The sequence below is a fragment of the Pogoniulus pusillus genome, chromosome 26, assembly GCF_015220805.1.
Source record: "Pogoniulus pusillus isolate bPogPus1 chromosome 26, bPogPus1.pri, whole genome shotgun sequence".
NCBI lineage: Eukaryota > Metazoa > Chordata > Aves > Piciformes > Lybiidae > Pogoniulus > Pogoniulus pusillus.
In genome coordinates, this window is record NC_087289.1 from 15366384 (window position 1) to 15384717 (window position 18334).

The 18334-nt window shown below is 43.2% G+C and overlaps 1 long non-coding RNA gene across 2 annotated transcripts in view; it reads right to left on the minus strand.

Annotated features, from left to right (window-relative positions):
- LOC135186918 (uncharacterized) overlaps positions 1–16377 on the minus strand; it is a 166537-nt gene extending 150160 nt beyond the window's left edge. For both annotated transcript variants that reach the window (XR_010307146.1, XR_010307147.1), the window contains exon 1: positions 16289–16377. This is a non-coding gene — a long non-coding RNA (uncharacterized LOC135186918). The remainder of the gene's footprint in view (positions 1–16288) is intronic.
- Positions 16378–18334: the final 1957 nt, after the last annotated feature.

The window sequence follows — 18334 nt, forward strand, 5'->3', positions numbered from 1 at the left end:
ACAGCTGCTCTATGCTCAAAGGACACAGGCAATATGAATGCACTTGACCAGCATCTATGCATGGATACACCTACCTCATGTAAAAGAAAAAGTCCACATAAATCAAACTGATGATGATCCAGTGGTTATCAAGCATTAGCTCTTTTCAGCAAGATTAAGTGATTAAGAAGAAAGCTAACAGCCTAGGTCTTCAGAATATTAAAAGAGGATCCCCAAATCATAGAATCATAGGCTCAACCAGGTTGGAAGAGACATCCAAGATCATCCAAGCCAACCCACCAACCAGCCCTAGCCAGTCAGCCAGACCATGGCACCAAGACATCCAGTCTTTTCTTGAGCACCTCCAGGGACGGCAACTCCACCACCTCCCTGGGCAGCCCATTCCAATGCCAATCACTCTCTCTGCAACAACTTCCTCCTAACATCCAGCCTAGACCTCCCCTGGCACAACTTGAGACTGTGTCCCCTTGTTCTGTTGCTAGTTGCCTGGCAGAAGAGACCAACCGTACCTGGCTACAACCTCCCTTCAGGTAGTTGTAGCCATCAAGACACCAAGTAAAGGCCAAGTTGTAGACTTGGTTTGCAAACGCTTTCATTTTTACTGCAGAACAGAGATGGGCAGCATAGTGCTACATTCAGAGCCATCCCCACTCAGCATTGCTGTCATTAGACACAGTCTGCCCTTGCTGTGCTGTACCAAAGCAGTACTCAAATGCAGTCTCACATGTTAAATGTTTCTTGGAACAGAAACTAGTGTCACTCACTGCACAGGACTGTGAATTAACCACATAAGAGAGTGGCAACAATTCAACAGGAAAAAAAAATGTGCATAGAAAGTTATTGAGCCATAGGAGCAACAAATACTTAAACTATACTCACATGCACTAACAGCTGTCCACCCCTCACAGTTATAAGACATGGGTTTTGCTTTGGAAGATTGCTCTTTCGAAAAAAGTAAGAGAAATTCAGATCCATTTTCCTTCACTTTAATATTGGGGAACAGCAACAAACACACTCCTCCTAGAACCTTTGCCACTGCAGAAAGAACACAGTGAATTATTTCCTTGCAAAATGGCATAACAGATGGGAAGAGAGGTAGTCAGGCACTGCAGAGATTAGCTACTTCTTTGCTCAGTGCAGGTATTATGTAAATTTGCTACTTTGGCTTTTCTAAGCTGAAGGAGCAACTGGATAGCTGCTGTGGTAGGGATATACACCTGTAAATTGGTTTGTATTCTCCTCAGCACAGGAGAGGTTGCCAAAGACATCTTCAAGGTTTGCAGTGAAACTATCTTTCTATCTTGTACAAGCTGTTCCCAGCAAAGGGGTCTAGCAATCAATGCACATCCTAACAGAAAGGTCAACAGCAGACTTCCTTTTTGCAGCCAGGTTCATTTGTCTGCTGGCTTTTTGCCCACCCAAAAACATGAGTAAGTTTGACCTCTACATGCGCTACATACAGCCTTTTTTATTAGGTATCATCTGGGCAATGGAGATGTTATCTTCGACAGCCCGAATGCAGAGGAACTTCTGAAGTACTAGTAATCCAGTTTACAACTGATTCATGGACTGGTTAAGGCAGAGTGTTGATTCCTATGCTCCTATCTCATAAAATGTTTAGTAGGTACAGGATTGCTGTACACAGACTGCTGCTTTCGGTTACTTGTCTCAGCACCAGTGGTGGTATGTGCGTGCAAGGACTGAGCCTGGAACTTCCAGTGCAAAGTGCTACCTTTACTTCTCAGACTCAAGCAAAACCAATTTTTATATATATATATGTTTCACAGACATCTGTAGAAACATGACTTGTTAACAAGCTATCAGAAAGAACATACATGTTGAGTGCCCAAAGGTTAACTTCTGTTTGACTAAATAGGACTGTAGTTTAGTTTTCCTTATGCTGCTACCCTCAAAGCTGCAATCATGTTAGAGAAAGGTAATAATTTGTGTATATCCCTTAATGTGGAGAACCTATCATGCTCCAGGTAACCACGGGAGGCACTCAAACTAGGGAAGAACTCTAGTTCACTTTCCAACGAGCTTTATGTCTCTCTAGCAAAAAAGAGACTTACCCTATTTCTCTAAGTCAGAAGCTAAAGGCAACCACAAGGCTCAGACATCTATTCAATACATGAACACAGCATAAAGGCATCAGTAGCTCCAGTGAACTGTGCAAGACTACTTACAGAAATGTTACTAGGCTTACATATTGGTTTTAGGACTTCACAGGCAACACAGATTGAGGCAGAAACTTCCAGGAAAGGAAAACAGACTGAAGTTTACATTGGTGGATTCCATTCCATCAAAGCAAAGGTAAGCCTTACTACAAATACCTTAAGTGATGGATTTGATCTAGCAAATACTGGATTATTAAGGATAACTTATCCCAGTTGGTAGCAACCTAACCTTAAGGTCAGAGAGAAAACAAATCTCTATGGCTGAATGACAGTAACTAGCTTTGTTGTTTTTAATGCCTTACTAGAATTTGTTAACCTGGAGGGCAGATAAGATGTGTTTTTCCATGGAGAATGAAAGCCAGTTCTGAAAATAGCACTTGGTTATCAAATCACAGAATTGTTGAGGTTGGAAGTGATCCCTGGAGATCAGTATAGGCAAAACTGATTTGGGAGCTTAGGCTGGAAATGTCAGTGACCACATGAGTGCTGTAGGGCAGCTTGTGCATTGGGACAGCATGCTGCTGGCTTCCACTGACTTCCAAGCAGCAGCATTCTACCCGAAATCTAGTGCACAACTAGGAAGGCTGAAGGTGAAGGCAAACTGCAGAGTGCTCAACCAAACTGCCTTTGGAAGTGATTGAAGGAGCAGGAGGCAGTGAGAAGGCTGTAGATTATAAACCATATCTGGGCATTTGGACCTCAGAAAAAGGAGTCTCAATAGAGCTACCATTTAGAAAAGAATGCTTCAGTGATGTTTGCCAGGGTTATGACAGAACTTTTTACATGCTTTGTTTTAACAGGATTGCATTGGTAAGAATGCTTTGGTATTGTGTGACAGCAGCCTATCACAAAAGTTATTCCTTCATTTTAACAACTCCCTCATACCCCTCCTTAGAAACAGCCCTGGAGAAAAGTTGTACAGGAAACAGGATTTATAGATCTGTCAAGATATCATTTCACTACTTTACATCTTGAGAAAAACTGCCAGTGTTGTTTACTTTTGAAGTTGTTGCACAGTTCATACCCCCCAAAAATTATATACTCTCTAAAATAAGAGCAAACCTGCCAGCAACAGGAGAGTGGCTGTTTCCCTTCCACATTCTTTGTGCTAAATCTGAAGTGCACAAAAGTTTTCAGGACATATTATTTCTATTCATCACTGTTCAAATCTTGACATTGCAATGAGTTAGCATTGCAATTGCCTCAGTGTGATGCTAGCCCTAGGACACATTACTTACCTGGCATAATGGATTAAAGTATGGTGATCTGGAAGGAGCTTGTTCAGAATAAAGATTGAACTCCAGTGGTTATTTGTTGCAATCAGACTGGAGATGAAGTGGGCCCAGAAAATTGAGAGTATTGTTGAGAATTCTTTTGAATCACCAAAGTCAAAATTGCTGCACAACAATGTGCAGGGCTTCAAAACTTCTCTTCCTTTAGGAAGCATTGTGGAAGTTGCATTAAGTACTGACCCAATGGTACAGCTTCTGACTCTCTTGCAAGAGTTTGGCAGAACCAATTCACTCAAACAGAGAAAGAGCTCTTAAGCAAAGAAACTTCGGCTTTAAAACACTGAATTTAGTGGTGAGAGCTTAGAATGGGCTGCCCAGGGAGGTGGTTGAGGCCCTGTCCCTGGAGGTGTTTAAGGCCAGGCTGGGACTCTGGCCAGTCTCATCTAGGGTAGAGTGTCCCTGCTCATGGCAGGGGGTTGGAATTAGATGATCCTTGTGGTCCCTTCTAACCCTGAATGATTCTATGAATTTAGAATATACTTTTCCATTTTTCTGCTTTCTGTCTGTGACAAAGAAGCTTCATGAAAGCAAAGATTTCTTTTTTTTAGTAGACTTTATCTGCCCACCAACTGCCATCTTGGAATCACAATCAATTGTGTATTATACCATAAGTAATTACACAGAGCAAATAAACAGCCAGGGCAGTAAAAGACAAGCAGAAATTCTACAACTGATAAAAGACTGTTTTCTGCAATTACAGTACTGTGAATAGGAAAAGATGCTTATCTTTTCCCATTTAAATCTAGAGCTCCCCAACCAACCTTTTCTTTAGTGCAATATAATAGTACCTTTTAATGGCCAACACCTCTTATTGCCTCTAGAGAAGATACAGTTCTGCTATTGAATTCAAGTTTAGACTGGGTTCAGTTAATGCTCTAAAAATCAGGATGAATTGACAAGCAAAATGTGTCCTTTGACCTATTTTTTCCCAAATACTTGTTCAGTACTAAATACATTCACATAAGAGGTGATTAACTCTGTTGAGTTCTGAAGAACTGCACCTAAGAACAAAGCATTTGAATAGGGAGCAGACTTCAGCTACTTCACACTGAGGTGTAAATCTCAGGCTAACAAACAGCACTTACTGTCATAACCAGCAGACAAACAGCAAATACTTGCTCTTATCTAGAGTACAGCTACCTGCTTTGTTAAAGTTTTTCTTTTGAGAAACTAAGGTAAGTTAATCCCAAGTCCAACCCAAAAAAGAAACACACAAATCTATCTGAAAGTATCGTCCTATCAAACAGCTGGCACAAGTGCAAAGCAGAGCAGATCTCCCTTTCCTTGGATGACATTATACCTCACACTTCAGTGATTCATTCCTCTTAGCTTTGAGGAAGAAGCCTTCTTTCCTCAATTATTAGCAGGTTTGTAAAGTATCTGGCAGGACTGGTGGTCTCTGCTCAAAATTCATTCCCTTACCCTGTTTCCTCCTCAGCTCAAGTTCTTAAAAATGTCAGTAGCTGAGCATAGATTTTTATTATTGTTGATCTGTTGGAGGGTAGGAGAGCCCTGCAGAGGGACCTTGCCAGGCTGGATGGGTGAGCAGAGGCCAATGGGATGAGATTTAACAAGGCCAAGTGCAGGGTTCTACGCTTTGGCCACAACAACCCCAAGCAGCACTACAGGCTTGGGACAGAGTGGCTGGAGAGCAGCCAGGAGGAAAGAGACCAAGGGGTACTGGTAGAGAGTAGCTAAACATGAGCCAGCAGTGTGCTCAGGTGGCCAAGAGAGCCAATGGCATCCTGGCCTGCATCAGGAACAGTGTGGCCAGCAGGACAAGGGAGGTTATTCTGCCCCTGTACTCAGCACTGGTCAGGCTACACCTTGAGTGATGTGGCCAGTTCTGGGCCACTCAAACCAAGAGAGATGTTGAGATACTGGAACTTGTCCAGAGAAGGGCAACAAAGCTGGTGAGGGGCCTGGAACACAAACCCTATGAGGAGAGGCTGAGGGAGCTGGGGGTGTGCAGCCTGCAGAAGAGGAGGCTCAGGGGTGACCTCATTGCTGTCTACAACTACCTGAAGGGAGGCTGTAGCCAGGTGGGGTTGGTCTCTTCTGCCAGGCAAGCAGCAACAGAACAAGGGGACACAGTCTCAAGTTGTGCTGGGGGAGGTCTAGGCTGGATGTTAGGAGGAAGTTGTTGGCAGAGAGAGTGATTGGCATTGGAATGGGCTGCCCAGGGAGGTGGTGGAGTCGCTGTCCCTGGAGGTGCTGAAGAAAAGCCTGGTAGTCTTCAGACCCACCCCTGGGGAGGGGTCAAGACCCTCTGGGGGTCAGGGTCAAGATCACTCCCCCCAGGAGGGTTAACCCTGTACAAAGAAACATTTCCAGCAGCAGCTATTCCAAGGAATACAAATAACTTCATTCTGCATTTATCAGTTCATTTGCTCTGAGGGTAATTTCACATCCTAAAGAGCTTTGCAGAGGTGAGTTTAAGCTTCTTCCTTGTTTTAGATGACACACTTTCATCTTTCCCTGCAAATAGAAGCATAACACCAATGGCAGGAAAACAAGTGTCTCAAGTCCTTTCTTGAATCAGGTTAAGGGATCACCCAGGGAAGCTGATAAAGACAGAGATCGGAGTACCAGCACTATCAAGTACTTAGACTTCTGCTGCTTAAAAGCTCCTGTGTCAAGTTCCTTCATAGAATGCAATATTTATCAAATGTTAAAGCCTCTTTTAACAGGTTTGGGTGCTGGTTGTTTATGACAGCATTTCCAGCCTATTAGATCACAAAAGGGAAACAAAGCTGTGAGCCGATACAGAACATAAATTCTGAGAGCTGGCTTACATTTCCTCAGCCAAACTGCTTTCATCAAGTATGATACTAAAAGACTGTGACTGAAAGGGAAGAGAATGAGGAACTAGGGACCAGAACAAACAAGCACAAGCCTGTGAGGAGAGGCTGAGGGAGCCAGGGTTGTGCAGCCTGCAGAAGAGAGGGCTCAGAGGTGACCTCATTGCTGTCTACAAGTACCTGAAGGGAGGTTGTAGCCAGGTGGGGTTGGTCTCTTCTGCCAGGCAGCCAGCAACAGAACAAGGGGACACAGTCTCAAGTTGTGCTGGGGGAGGTCTAGGTTGGATGTTAGGAGGAAGTTGTTGTCAGAGAGAGTGACTGGCATTGGAATGGGCTGCCCAGGGAGGTGGTGGAGTCACCATCCCTGGAGGTGTTGAAGAAAAGCCTGGATGAGGCACTTGGTGCCATGGTCTAGTTAATTGGACAGGGCTGGGTGACAGGTTTGACTGGATGAGCTTGGAGGTCTCTTCAAACCTGGCTGATTCTAGGATTCTAAGAAGGGATCATAATTTCTGAGAAACAGGAATCACTAAGCATAGCTTCATTCCATGTCCTTCAGGACAAATGGCATGATCACAAAAAGCAGTCACTCCCTAATGCCAGATTATACTCTGACCTCAGTGTTTGTCTAACTAAAGATAACTGAGGTTTGCTTTCAAGTTAACATCCAGGTCATTGACTTGACAGGCCCCACTCAAACAGTTCCAGCCCTGACCTCTGTGAAGTGTGAAATCAACTTCCTACTTGTATCCAGTCTCAAATAGAAGAACTGAAGTGCCATAAGTCTGCTGTTTGGGGTGAGGTGGGGGGAATAAATAATACTAACAAAAAAGACTATCTGCATCTAAGACACCTATAGTCATTGGTTACACACAGAACACATAGACAGCATGAACAAACACTTTAGCATAAACATGCACTTTGAATATTTAATTCATACAACTGTAGTGTTTTTCCCTTAGATGCCTGTTAAGAGATGAGGAACTTACTGCATGACTGAGCAGGAGCTGCAGCCCATACTGAGAGAGAGATGCCCGTTGCAGTCTCTTGATAGATGCTTTTCCAGGGAGAAGGAAAATAGGGCATTGTTTCCTCCAAGCAGCCTATGTTTATAGTGCATGAAATTAAAATGCAGGCATTGTTCTTTCTTCACTTGAAAATGTTCTCAGCTTCAGGGAGAGCTATACAGTCATCAGCCAAAGCTGTACAAGAACATGATCTGTTCTTAACTTGCTTAATTTAAAATACAAATGCTTGCTCAGATCATTTAGCATTTTCCTGTCATGACAGTTGCTTGTTATGACTCAAATTACCACATAGCTTCTGCTCTTCTTGGGGCTGTGGGTTGCTCTGCACTTTACTGGAGCCAGGTTCCAAAGAAACAAGTATCTGCTTCTGGAAGGGCTGTTGTGTTTTTGTATTACCTTTTAACTTGCATATTTCTGTCTATAGCTGTAGATATTGTAACTATCTGCTTGTATATGGTGCTAAGCTGTAAATGTAAAGCTTCATTCTATTTCCAGAGCTGCTGAGTCTAGTCTGGGTGATTTCCAAACTGGGGAGGGGGGCAGGGAACATCCAAACCTTCACAGCCACTCTTGCTCATGGGATTGATGGGATAGATTGAAATTCAGTGAAAGGTTGATTGAACTGGACTCCAGTAGAGCTTAACATGAATGAGAGTCAAAACAGCCACAGCTGGATGTCAGCTCATGCCTCATTCAGCATTAGCCAACCAAAACTTTTTAATGCAGGCCATACAAAATTCAAATTGTCTTTGTACTGTTACTTCATCATACTGAATATTACTTCAGGTAAACATTCTTGAAAGACACTTAGATCTTCTAGGACTGCTCAAGAGAGAGAGATGTTATGGGGAGTGCCACTGCACAAGTAAAAAGCCATGAATGGTTAAAATGTAGGTGACCACACTTGAATTCAATACACTTATGAATGTTATTTTCTAAACAATTTACTTGGAATTAATCAAAGCTGAATTTGTTGACTTTCATTTTCACCTCTCTTTAAATTATTTCATGTTTTCATTTCATTTGTACTGTAAAAAGGTACAAGGACTCCTCTGACAATCTACAAAGGGCACTCAGTGTGATCGAATATAACGAACTATAAATCTTACTTTCAAATATTTGACTTCAATTTCCTGAACTTTGAGATCCAGAAAGATCTATCAGTATTTTTGTGGCTTCACCATAGTAAAGTTATACTATCCCCCAAGTACACAGGGTTTTTAGATGCACTGAAAATACCAGTGCAGCAAATTATGTTTTTCACATTGAACTGATTGTAAATGTTCACAGGCTCACAGGATATTAGGGGTTGGAAGTGACCCAAGGAGATTATTGAGTCCAACCCCCCTGCCACAGCAGGACCACACAATCTAGCACAGATCACAGAGAAACACATCCAGACAGGCCTTGAAAGTCTCCAGAGAAGGAGTCTCCACAACCTCTCTGGGGAGCCTGTGCCAGTGCTCTGGGACCCTTGCAGTAAAGAAGTTCCCCCTTATGTTGAGGTGGAACCTCCTGTGCTGCAACTTACACCCATTGCTCCTTGTCCTAGTCCAGGGAGCAAGTGAGCAGAGCCTGTCCCCCCCACAACCAGGACCTCAGATACTTATAAACATTTATTAAATCCCCTCTCAGTCTTCTCCTCACCAGACTAAACAGCTCCAGGTCCCTCAGCCTCTCCTCATAAGGCAGAGCCCTCCAGTCCCCTCATCATCCTTGTAGCTCTCTGCTGGACCCTCTCCAGCACATCCCTGTCCCTCTTCAACTGGGGAGCCCAAAACTGAACACAGTATTCAAGATGAGGTCTCACCAGGGCAGAGTAGAGGGGAAGGAGAATCTCCCTTCATCTGCTGGACACACTCTTACTAATACACCCCAGGATCCCATTGGCCTTCTTGGCCACAAGGGCACATTGCTGTGCCATGGGTAACTTGTTAGCCACCAAGACTTTCAGGTCCTTCTCCATGGGGCTGCTCTCCAGCAGATCACCTCCCAGCCTGTACTGGTGCAGTAAGATGTTCTAAGACTAGTTACTGACATACTGACTAATGTTTGGTATCAGTGTATGACAATTTAGACTTACAATTTATATACTTAAGTTCTCCTGCAGAATAAGCAAGACATACAGATACAGATGCATCACTAGAATTCCCCTCATGACTCTGCAGTTCTTCTCTCCAGGTACTAAAGCATGCAGACACATTCTGCATAGGCAGATTATCAGAATAAACAGGGGGGCTGCACTGCCCATTGCACATGAGGGTACATTAACAAAATGATCTTCTAAAAATCCACAAACAGAACAAGCTGGTTTAGACTGTAATTATTTCCTAGCATCTTCAAGTAAGAAATGTGAAGGGTTTCTCAGAATTGGCACTTTGCCTCTACTAATCTCCCATAGCATAAGGAGTGGCACAGGGTGCCCAATCCAAAACTCAGATCAAGTTATTGCCATTGCTTTCAGCTGGCTTTGAACCACACTCTAAACTAGGGAATGTTAGGTTCCTTTCAAGAGTGATCAGTTGCAATACACTACAAAGGCAGCAAGTGAAGAACTGACTCTCAGATTTCACAAAGCATACCAAAAACCATTGAGAAAGGATGGATGTTTTTCTAGATCTTAAATTTTGCCTGCCTTGAGTAAATAAGACCAGGCTGTTAGAACACAAACATCTGGGGAACCCATCAGCTCCTCAGGAGTTCTGATCTGAATGGCACCGTGCACCTGGTTAGCAACTTTATGCTGTGCTAGGTTTAAGCCACAAAATGGTCTGCTTCAGTAAAATATTTACTTCCTTCTCAGTGCTCTACTTCAGGCTTGATTTAGAGCACACTACCTGGGAAATTAAGGCACCTCACCTGGGTATCAAACAGCTTTCTTTCATCTTGAAGTAAGCTTGCCTTGAATATCTGGTTGTTAAAGCTGCACTTGTAGCTGTAAATGAGCAACACCTGCTGATTTGATGGAGCACCTCATCTCATGCTAGGCTATCCAGACCTGAATTTTGAAGTACTCAGCTTTTAAGCAGCAGAGCACTATCCAGACACTGCCTCTTCCACTCATTCTCAGGCTCTCCTTGGGAGAGTTTGCAGTCAGTGGCACCCCACTAATATAGTCTATCCATAACTAACATTTTACTGCCTTGGATGCTATGGTTCTTGATTGCCACTTCACACTCACTGGACAGATCTGCTACAGTATCACAGTATCATCAGGATTGGAAGAGACCTCACAGATCATCAAGTCCAACCCTTTACCACAGAGCTCAAGGCTACACCATGGCACCAAGTGCCACGTCCAATCCTGCCTTGAACAGCTCCAGGGACAGCGACTCCACCACCTCCCCGGGCAGCCCATTCCAGTGTCCAATGACTCTCTCAGGGAAGAACTTTCTCCTCACCTCCAGCCTAAATCTCCCCTGGCGCAGCCTGAGGCTGTGTCCTCTCATTCTGGTGCTGGCCACCTGAGAGAAGAGAGCAACCTCCTCCTGGCCACAACCACCCCTCAGGTAGTTGCAGACAGCAATAAGGTCACCCCTGAGCCTCCTCTTCTCCAGGCTAACCAATCCCAGCTCCCTCAGCCTCTCCTCGTAGGGCTGTGCTCAAGGCCTCTCCCCAGCCTCGTCGCCCTTCTCTGGACACGCTCAAGCATCTCAATGTCCCTCCTAAACTGGGGGGCCCAGAACTGATACTGTAAATATTCACTGCTTTCATAGATACAAGCCTTGCACACACCTGTAAAAATGATTTTCCCCTCTAAAGTCCTTTCAGGCCCCCCTTTCTTGCTACTTAGGTTGAGGTTTTTCTGTCCCTAAAACACTTCATCCACAGTACATGAACACAACATTTAAGTCCAAGTACAGGCTGCTTTAGCTGTCAGAGCCCTAAATTTTTTCTCCCACTGGCAAAAATTAGTTGCTGCCAGCTCATCCCATTAATAAAGCCTTGGACAATGAGTTTCCTTTCATGCACTAGATGATTTTAGTGTACTCATGTTTACAAATATGTTATATTAACAATTACTTGAATTCTGCATTAGCTGCCTCCAAAGATGAAGTGTGACAAGGTTCTGTGAGCTCATCCCTGATTACACAAATAGCAACTGTTTTACATGGCTCAAAAAAAGAAATCAGCATTCCCAGCTCGCAGAAAGATTCCATTAAGCATCACAGCAGGGTGATGAGGTTCAAGCAGCACAGAAGAAAGGAGCATCCTTCCCTGTGAAATGGCTTTGTTGGCATCCTAGCGTCTGATTCAGATATTTAAAGGGAGTTGCTTGCTAAATTGCTTTTGTTACACTATCACACAGACATGTTGGATTTGTAAAGTTGAGAAGCAGAATAAAAGAGTTATAAACAGTTTGTGAGAGTTGGGAATTGATCACTCATTTGTACTTTTCTTGTCCATTGGCCCGAGGAGGAAAACTGAGCTAGGTGGTGCACTGGTACCATCGAGAAGTCTATTTTTGACATCCTGGCCTAGGTGGTCTCTCCAAGGAAGCATCATCATAAGAAGAGGTCACCTTAAATAAATGGCTAAAAAGCACCCTGCTTTAACATGTTCTGAAGTCTCCTTATGCAGTTGCTTTCTTATGTAACACTCATTTCATTTTAGCAGGTGGTTACAGCTGTTTAATGCTTAAGATCTATTATATCATCAAAAATTCCATTCTGCTTGAACATTATCCAGAGAAGTATTGGCTCATATGCAAGATCTCAATGTACCCCTAGAAAAGGAATGACTTGGATCTTAAATAGCTAATCCTTGCTCTTGCTATTTTATTTTGTAGTATTATTTTCACGCTGATCATATTACTGCAAACATTCAAACCATTTAATTTCTGCACTAGAGAGCTGCATTATTTGTAGGGGTGGTGGGAAGCTCTCAGGCCATCCAGTGAACTCAGGAGTAATTACAGAGTTCATGCCACAGTTGTGTGACATGGACTTCAAACACTCAGACAGAACTCTCCTTAGTTTGTAATTAACCACAAACTTGGTCTCCTCTTGCTTGAAGGCTGAAAATTCTTTATGCCAGTCAAAGCTGTTTCATTACATTGTACATCCTACAACTCTTCCCAACTTCTGCATGAATATCAACTTCTTCAATCACTGTTGATCTGCCACATATATTTGATGCCTGAGGCAGACAGAGTAAATGACATGAACTGCACAATCTTTTGCCATGGTGCACATGGCATTCCTATGCTAGAAGGCCCTGAAATGACATTCTTGCATATGCAGAAAACTAGAGAAGGTAGAGTATCTTGATTTGGAAGATCTGGTCACCACAGAGTGACCCAGTTGGAATGGTCTAAGGGGACTACTAGGCACCCCTGAATAGGAATACTCTTAGAAGGCTTAAGGTAAATTCATCACTGTGCCCAACCTCTAAGTACATACTTTATGTATTAAACTAAAAGCATCCAGTCACAATTCCTACCATTCTCATTTCCAAAAAAAACCACTTTCAGACTGGCACTATGGGGTGAACACAGGCAGCCATTTCTCTAAGATACACAGGAGACAGGCAGCTCTTCTAAATCCTCTGATTCGGCTCCTCCATCACATCTAGAGATGACAGTGCATCTGCTCCACAGCCAGAATGTGCTTCAAGAGTCACACAGCTCTGGGTGAAGTAGGGTGGACTTATTGGTCTTGCATGCACTTGAGGCAGTTTCCAAACCAGGATGAAGACTCATCCACATTAGAGCAGCTTTGCAAAATCTGCCTTGGATTCAGTTCTACATGAAGGAGTTACTCACAGCATGAAGATATTATTTTTTTAAGGTATTGAGACTATGTCCATACATTTGCACATACTTTTTTCTGCTTAGTTGTGCCAGAAGCCCTGAAAATTAGACCTTCACCAGAACAGGTTACTCCTTTGCATAACAAAAATCTAGCATCCATCCCATTTCACATTCAGCAAGGCTGCTGTTCCACATCACAGCTCTGCTTGGCAATCGACCTGGGAGAAAGGCAGCTGATGAATAATGAATGACTGCAAGAGCTTTTGAATAATAGGACTGCCTAAGTGAGATGATTAGAGATAAACTTGCACTCCTGCACACCCTTTCCAATGCCATGTGTTTAGCAGTTAGTTCTATGCACTTTTCTTAGCCCATGAATAGTTATTTAGAATGCAAGAAAGGGCATGGTGAGGACAATGGAGGATCTTCTGGCTTAACAAAATCTCTTAATGTATGTAGAGGTCACTTTAGGCATCACCTTTGAAGAAACCAGCCAGATCACCTTCCTGAACTCAGAGAAGAGTATCTTTCTACATTAGAAGTAGCCATGAACCAGTTCAGGCTTCTGAGCATAATTTGCTATCAGAATGATAAATAATTGCCATATTTAAGGACCACATCAACAGATCTCCATCGGTGTTTTACCTTCTTTAGAATATGCTAAAGAAGTCAATTCCCCTTCACTGGTGTTTAATATGGTTTTGGATCAGTCCTGATACACAGAAATCTCAATCATTTACAACCTTTCCAAAATCAGCCATATCCTCCTTCTGTGGTCTGGAGTGCAACTGCTGCCCACACTGGAAATTCATCCTTACTTCCCAGACCTGGTCATTAAAGCTCACTTTTTCCATCACTCTTCTAAGTCCACTTACATGCTGCAAATCTAAATTTGCTATCTCTACCCAACTGCCAATTTTCTCTGCAATGGATGCATTTCTTTACTCTCTGTAAGAGTCCTTATCTCTCATCCTCTCCAGAGGGATATGTGGAGTTCTTCCTAATCACTACAAACTCCTCCCAATGAAAGCAACATTAGTGAGATCTATCTTCACACTGCTCCCTTGAAACACATCTGCTCCCATTTTGTTCTAATGGTGTGTTTTCCACTAATTGCTTTTACATAGATTGTGAAAGGAAATGGCACACTTGCCCACAATACAATCATTTCTCCAATTAGGAAAATCAAATCAATTCCTGAACAGAAAATTAATAGTCACAGACACATATAGCTATGTTTAGGCACTGAAAAATTAAGTGGATAATTAAGGTTCCACAACATTACATTTTTGGTCCTGAAATGTGTCCTTTCTTGAATACAAGCATTTCTTCTCACAGATCAGCACTTTCAAAGGTAAATTTGGCTCTCATCTCGATGCATGTTTCTACATACAGTACCTGATGCTCACAATCATCTTTTATTGCCAAGCTGGAGTCATGTAACCAGCTCTGATCAATTAGAGTATACTTCTTGAGGAAATATGCACCAAATCTCACTGCCTATGAAACTCTTGTAGTTCAGAGTCTTCTACTTGATATCCCCTTTGAGCCTTACATGTTGATTTGGCTTCTGTAACATGCAAAAAGCTATGACTGCAGACAGTTCTGTACCTTCTTCAAAGCTGTAGGCAAAAATGTTGAGATGTTGCAGAGACTCCATTGTTCCAACAGCACTTCATGAACTGCTACATAGCTAAATATGCTGTCGAGGAGCACTGCTCAGTCTGCCAACTTTAAAGGGATGCAACAGCAATGATGAACAATCTCTCATGGTAAGATTTTGGGAGAACTTGTCCCACTTGCTGAAAGGGATGCTGCCCTCCATCTGCAAGTATATTCCATAGATATCTACTCCTAAGTTTCATTAAAAATCTGGATATTCTAATAATTTACTTTTCCAAGTTCACTTCAATTCACATTGCTCAAATAAACCTCATTTTGCCCCTTTTCTACATGCACTCTGCCTCATATCTGTGTAAGGCTGGGCTGTGATGATCACAGTATCACAGTATCATCAGGGCTGGAAGAGACCTCACAGATCATCAAGTCCAACCCTTTACCACACAGCTCAAGGCTACACCATGGCACCAAGTGCCACATCCAATCCTGCCTTGAACAGCTCCAGGGATGGCGACTCCACCACCTCCCCGGGCAGCCCATTCCAGTGTCCAATGACTCTCAGTGAAGAACTTTCTCCTCACCTCCAGCCTAAATCTCCCCTGGTGCAGCCTGAGGCTGTGTCCTCTCCTTCTGGTGCTGGCCACCTGAGAGAAGAGAGCAACCTCCTCCTGGCCACAACCACCCCTCAGGTAGTTGTAGACAGCAATAAGGTCACCCCTGAGCCTCCTCTTCTCCAGGCTAACCAATCCCAGCTCCCTCAGCCTCTCCTCGTAGGGCTGTGCTCAAGGCCTCTCCCCAGCCTCGTTGCCCTTCTCTGGACAGGCTCAAGCATCTCAATGTCCCTCCTAAACTGGGGGGCCCAGAACTGAACACAGTACTCAAGGTGTTCAGCCTCTTTCTGTTACCTGCCCACAGATTATTTTCTCCATTTTATAACAAGAGTGTGCTAGTAGCTGCAGGAAGGAAGCTCAGGCTCTGCCAGGCTCTTTTAAGGCTCTGGAACCATCCAGGCAATCAGATGCCAGCCAGAGGCTGAGGATGCTACATGATGCTGCTTCCTTTACACAAAAAGTGTTGGCATTTTCTTACCCTTCTCTGGCTTAGGTGAACCACATTTGCTTGCTGATCCTGTTTGAAGGTAGCACTAGTAGGACACAGTTTCAAAACTACTGTACTAGTGTCATCCTCCACAAAATGACATTAGGATAACTAGTCAGACAAGCTCAGTTCAGTTAAGTGTGAGGCAGGGTTTCGTTGTGCCATAGAAACACAGAATCGTAGAAACAACCAGGTTGGAAGAGACCTCCAACCTCATCCAGTCCAACCTAGCACCCAGCCCTAGCCAGTCAACCAGACCACGGCACTAAGTGCCTCACCCAGTCTTTTTTTGAACACCTGCAGGGATAGCAACTCCACCACCTCCCTGGGAAGCCCATTCCAATGGCAAACCACTCTCTATGTCTCCTCTAATGTTGAGACCTTTTATACCTTTAATTCAGTTCAAATATTCAGAGTTTGAGTATCTGAACTTTTCCTCTTTCTTTCCATTTGAAATCTAAGAAGCACTCCTTGACTAATCCTTAACTTTGCCCAAACAATGTCTCTGAAATCTCTTTACCTTTTATGCTGCTACTTCAAGTTGCCCTTGAAAGAGCTGTTAGTAAAGCTGGCAGGCCTGTCATGACTCCGAGGGCACATAGAACAATCAGAGGTCTGCAAGAGAAGAAAGAGTATTTTTGCAATTATACAACTGTTACTTGTGCCTGGAGCTGATTTGCACAAATCCTTCCCTGTGTTACAGCACCAGTGCAGCAAATGCTTTCCAGAGAGCAGCAATATTCATTTTCTGAGATCTTCTAACTCAGCAAAAATATTCTTTTCAGAAAACAGTTAACACTAATGTTGGTGTTGACTCGTTTGGCAAAGAATAGTTTCTTTAGGAGCCTGTTGTTTGGGTCCCCTTTGGAGGCAACTCATCTCCATAGGAGTAAGATCAGTCCTGATCTTCCCATGACTAAGAAATAAATTGCCTTTGACAGATTAGCACAGAAACAGGAACACTGCACCCTGCTAACAGGCATCTCTGGAGAAAATTTCAGCAGCTTGTGCCACTGCAGCATCCCACAGTTAGTCTCAACGAGAGGAACTCTGCAACAAACTCAAAAGAGAGTTGTCCTGTCATGGAATAGCTAGCATTCTGCATAAGACAAGACACCTATTAGAACCCTGAGTATTGGAAGCTGTTTTAAGATGACTCCAGTGCTGCTCTAAGTTACTGCACAGGCAAGGTATTCACTTACTCATCTTTATTGGGACACTGCATTTAACTTCCCCTTTCAGTGAGATCAGCATTTAAAGGGTTTCTGTCAGCCAATAGCTAGGATATCACCAAGTGATTTCAGAGAAATTCAGAGGCTGCCCCTCACAGCTACCACAATTATTAGTCACTACTGACCCAGCTTGACTACAGCCAGTGATAAAAAACAGAGTCTTAATCCCTCCCTCCTAAATTGCCTAGCTCTGTGTTACGAATCAAGATAAAAAGAACAGTCAGACCAACACATTTTTCTCTGGTATTCCTCAGCCTGAGGTTTGCTTGCACACAGCAGTTTTTGTTCTGACTGTCCTGTTGCTGCACATACCTCACTTTTATGGTGAAGTACTGCTGCTTTTTCTTGGAGTTTCTCAATTTGAGGGAATTGTCCTTTCATTTCTTGTCTGCAGATGAGCTTCACTTTCCCCCCCAGTTGCTAATTTTTAATTTGTCCTTGCAGCTGTGTTTTGGGCTAGTTATATGCTACCACCTGACTATAAAATTACTTTATTTTGTTCTATTTCATCTCCAAAACATGAGCCTTTTTTTTCCCCCCTCTCCAGGAAATGAAAAACCTAATAACAGGTAATAGTAATATCTCTTGAAACAGCCACAGCAAAGCCAACTAAACAGCTATCAGGCTGCTGTTTCCAATGTTATACTACACTTCCCTTGCAAATTATAAGCAGAGGGAGAAACTGTTGCTTTAGCCCTTCCATAACACACCAAATAGGAAAACAGACCAAGGGAAGCCCAGAGGTGAAATATCTCCACCCAAGAAATAAATTACATTCAAAAAGCCTCCATCAACCTAGCTGTGTGTTTATCCAGACTTGAAAAATCTCAGTTCTCTTAATAGATTATGCAGCAGCTTTCCACATTTATTAACGACCCTGCAAAGCTATCTCAACAGGATTGTGCAGATAACTGCCACAGAAAAGGTCCACTGCAAAGAAGCCACAAATGAGAAATCTGATCTTTGTAACATTAGCACCCAGGGAGCTCCACAATCCAGGGCTATCGGCAGCTCACAGGTTCCAACCTTAAGGTTTCCAGGTGATAACTGCACAATCTACTAAACACACATTCCATGTAATTAAACATTAATGGATAACCTAAAGCCTGCTACCCAGTGGGGTCCAAAATCCATTAAAGCCTGTCTCTGACAAAGTATGGCCAGAACACATTTTACATGCAAATCTACCACCAAGCTCCCTGCAGCAATTGTGCATGCAAAATGACTCTGACTTCTGCTTTATGAAATACTTTTCTCTGATTCTGTATCAGCACAGCTACATGGTGCACCCAAATCAGAGCAATGCAGGGCATCCTCTGCCTTTGGACATCCCA